Source organism: Dama dama, chromosome 33, assembly GCF_033118175.1.
Source record: "Dama dama isolate Ldn47 chromosome 33, ASM3311817v1, whole genome shotgun sequence".
Taxonomy (NCBI): domain Eukaryota; kingdom Metazoa; phylum Chordata; class Mammalia; order Artiodactyla; family Cervidae; genus Dama; species Dama dama.
This window is the reverse complement of record NC_083713.1, coordinates 64,487,312-64,491,642: the sequence shown is the minus strand read 5'-3', so window position 1 is coordinate 64,491,642 and position 4,331 is coordinate 64,487,312. Positions and strand designations below refer to the sequence as shown.

The following is a 4,331-nucleotide window of genomic DNA, read 5'->3' as shown; positions in this document are numbered from 1 at the left end:
TGGTAATATCTATGTCTCAAGGGTGCTCTCTCTATTAGCCCCACAGTCTCCCTCCCCTGCTGAGTCAGCAAGTCTGTTCTCTAAGTCTGTGTCTCTCTACCTCCCCTACAAGTAGGCTCATCAGTACCATTTTTCTAGATTTCATATATATGCTTTAATATTCAATATTCAGATCCCTTTTTTATGTCTTAAATGTTTCCTTTTTGCAGATGGGTAGGATGCGGGGAGTCAGGGAGGTCTAAGAGGGAGAGGATATATGTATACATATAGCAGGTTCTCTTCATTGGACAAAAGAAACTAGCACAGCATTGTAAAGTAATTACACTCCGATAAAAACATTTCTTATTTAAAATTAGGAAAAATATACTCTTTATAACAGTTTTCAGTGCACAGATCATTCTCACTACTGCTCTGTGAAGCTTAGAGGATGCTGTTAACAATCCCATTTTACAGCTGAGGAAACTGAGGCTTGGAGAGACAACAAAGGCTGCAGAATCAATATACTGTTTCCATTACTGGGCTGTCCCTCACAGAAAAAAAGGAAATGCTGCTCCAGAGAGGAACTAAGAGGAGAGGCAGGATCAAGCAAAGGGTTCATCTGAAGACTCTTCTAGAAAGAACCAAGATGAGGCTATGACAGTAGACAAGACTGCTTCAGCTTCTGAAAGCAGTGGTTAATATGACCAGAGACTTGTAAGATGGTGTCGTTTGTACCTCTGAGAAGCAGTCTTTGTATATTCATGAATGCAAAAGAGAGAAACCCTTCCCACCCCCTGAGGAGGAAAAACCAAGCCTCAAAGCAAACCTCAAAGTAGGGGAGGCTGGAGCACTGGGCTTTCCCAGGTACACGCTCCTGGAAGTCACAAGTTTTAACTGTGATCTTTGTAACCAAGCAAGACCCTATGGGGCCTTGTTGGAAAAGACCCCTCACCCCCTCCTTTCCTCTGCCTCCTTTTGACTGTAGAAAAAGTGTGGCTTCCTGGGCCTTCCCTGACTTCCAAAGAGTAAATATAATCAGAGAAGTGAAAAAAATGTAGAAAGAAAGGAAAACAAAATAATAATAGCTTGGCCATTAAACAAAGTCAAGGCCATTTTTAGCTCTTCTTCAGGGACAATGGATACTATTCTGAGCCATGTCCTTTGAGTTGTTTTCGATACTGAAATCCCCATCAGGTAGAAGTTAACTGTATGCTGCGGCCTTTGTAGATCCCAGAGGGGTTGGAACCAGAAAGCTGATGATGTTGACTCCCAATTACCTCACCACCAACCAATCAGAGGAATGTTTGTGAGTGGATCCCACACCCCACAACTCCCCTCCCTCACTATGTCTTTATAAACATTTCCCTGAAAGCTTTCAGGGAGTTCAGACCTTTTAAGCACGACCTGCTCTAGGCTCCTGCTTGGCGCCTGCAGTAAATGCTGCACTTGCCCTTACCATGAGCTGGTGTCGGTAGAGTGACCTTACTGCTTGTGAGCGAGCAGATCCAAGTTGTGTTTAGTAACAATCTGATGACCTTAAAAGCAATCAAGATTTTATAGAAGAGAGTATTATCCTGGAAAAGTTATTTCAAGCTGATAAAATTAAGCAGCATCTTGGGGAAGCCAGGCCTGCGTGAAAGCAAGCACCTTGTTGTCTAGTCTGGTAGCAGGTCCTGGCCCAAGGACACGAAAATGCTGGGACATTACCGAGAAGCAAGACACTAAGGTAAGCCAGAGGTGCCGACTGTAATTTATTGTCATTAAACACTGCCTGTCACACTGAAGACTATAATCTAAGATATTTAAGAAATGCACGATTGAATGAAGTCTGCCTCTCAGTGGAAGTAGCGTCGTGAGCATGCGTGCACGCTCACTTGTGTCTGACTCTTTGCGACCCCATGGACTATAGCCTGTCAGGCTCCTCTGTCCATGGGGATTCTCCAGGCAAGAATACTGGAGTGGGTTGTCATTTCCTTCTCCAGGGGATCTTCCCCACCCAGGGATTGAACCCATGCCTCCTGCATTGCAGGCGGATTCTTTACCACTGAACCAACCACCTGGGAACAGCCTCAGGAAACTGCAACTTGTTCAAGGCTAGCAAATCCACTCAAGAACATAGACCTGCCCCAGTGATCCTTCTCAGAATTTATCTTTTACCTGCAAGATGGTTACAAGATGACATGTATATGAGTTTATTCAGTGCAGTTTTGCTTCTATCAAAGATTGGAGATAATCCAGTGTTTCTTAAGAGAAGACTAGTTAGATAGCTTACAGTTAAATCATTTAAATAGCTAAGGACTAGTTAAATAGTTTGAACAACCAAAGAATGGAATACTGGGCAACCACATTTTTTTTTCTGTGTTGGGTCTTCCTTGTGGCACCCAGGGGCTTCTCTAGTTGTGATGGAGGAAACAGAACAGGCTCTGTCTAGAAAGCAGGGATTCATCTTGGGCCGGACTGTGGACTTTGAGCTGTGTGCCCAGTATCTATGGAAATGACAAACCAACTGGAAAACCAGACCCCACCCCCTCCCTTGGAAGAGCCCCAGGCCTCATACCTAGACTCTCCCTTGCCTAAAAAATACCCTAATTGTCTGTGTAACCGAATAGAATCATACATTCTATTATGCTTATTGGAGTATGACCACAGGCCTATTGATAATTGTCCACTGTTAACGACCTAGGCCTAAGGCATATGAATCACAGGTTAACTTTGATTGTATCTTTCTTTTCCTTTATTCAGACTAGTTTCAGGGAATTTGAGGAGGTGGGTTTGGACAGGTACACTTAGGGTATATAAGGTTTTCACAAAAACTGGTCAGGGTCCTTGGCCAAGAGGAGACCCTTCCTTGGGCCCACTGGTGTAATAAACTGCACTCCACTATCTGCATTGTCCTTCTGAGTGAGTTTGTTTCCCGGAACACGTGGCTAAAACAGTGATTCTGGAGCTCCTGAAGCACAAGGACTCAGTATTTGAGTCATTCAAGTTTTAGTTGCCCCAGGCCATGTGGGATCTTAGTTCCTGGACCAAGGGTTGAATCTGTGTCCCCTGCGTTGGAAGACAGATTCTTAAACACTGAACTGCCAGTGAAGTCCCTGGGCGACCTTTTTTTTTTGCCCCCCAGTCAAGCTTTTAATGAAAAGATCATAAAATAATAGTTTCTCATCACTGTACATTAGGACTGCATACTCTGAATGGATTTCTTTTAAAAAGAAGAAAAATGTGGTGCTTTCTATGTACTAACATGGAAATTTTTCTCAAAAAATGAAATGAAAAAAAGCAGTGTACAAAACAGTCAGTATAGTATATTACCTTTTCAATGTGAAAGTAAGGAAGACAGAAATCTGTATTTGTATTTTCTTCTTTTGCTTCTCAAATCCTCCCACCCCCTGCCCACTCTTTCCCCACCCCCTCACCCCAGCACACCCCCGCACCATACACCCACACTAAAAAACAATAAAAATGGTTACCTATGTGGGGTAGGGTGGGAAGATGGGGGATGGAGGATGGGTGAAATTTGTGGAGCTGTGTCCAACTCTTTGCAACCCTTTGGCCTGTAGCCCACCAGGCTTCTCTGTCCATGGGATTTCCCAGGAATTCTCAAGGATACTGGAGTGGGTTGCCATTTCCTTCTCCAGATCTTCTCAACCCAGAGATGGAACCTACATCTCTTATGTCTCCTGCATTGCAGGCAGATTCTTTCACCTGCTGAGCCATCAGGAAAGCCCCATGAAGTGTGGTTAGATGCCATGAGGTAAGTGGCAATGCCTTAACTGTATGCATGTTGTCAGGCTCGAGAGTTTCTTCCATCCTTGTCAAGGGGAGTGCTAACCCTCTCTCCTTTCATACAACGCATGGTACTGTCACCAAGTGTAGGCTCCTCGGTTCTTTGTCTCGTCACATCAAAAATTTGGAGTGACGGACATTGAAGCCTCCTCGACGGGTCACAGCTCTTGGAGGACAGACCGTGTTATAGCTCTCAGGTCTCGGCTGGACCGTGTTATAGCTTTTAAATAAATCAGTGTTACAGCTCAGTGTTACAGCTCTATTTATTTAGATAATAGCAGGAAAATCCATCTTCGAGGCATGAGGGCACGTCGATCCAAAGACGCGAAGAGAAGATCGCCCCATCACGCAGGAGAGAGAGAGAGAGAGAGGGAAGAGGGCTTTGGCTCCTCTTTTTATGTTTCTCTGTCCCTGGGCCTGTCTTATGTAAATTGGGCCTAGGCAGGAGCGTTGTTTTACCTGAAGTTCTCACTCCGGTCCTCGGACCTTCCTTTGTTCTATTTTTGCGGGCTTTCCCCTTCCAGGTCTTTTAACCACCGCCATTTTGGACTCTTTTTCCCTATTCT

The 4,331-nt window shown here is 44.5% G+C and overlaps 1 non-coding gene across 1 annotated transcript; it reads right to left on the bottom strand.

The window, feature by feature from the left end:
- Window positions 1-3,707: 3,707 nt before the first annotated feature.
- On the bottom strand, window positions 3,708-3,833 carry LOC133051370 (U6atac minor spliceosomal RNA). The gene has a single exon (XR_009691864.1). It is a non-coding gene; the product is annotated as a U6atac minor spliceosomal RNA (small nuclear RNA).
- Window positions 3,834-4,331: the final 498 nt, after the last annotated feature.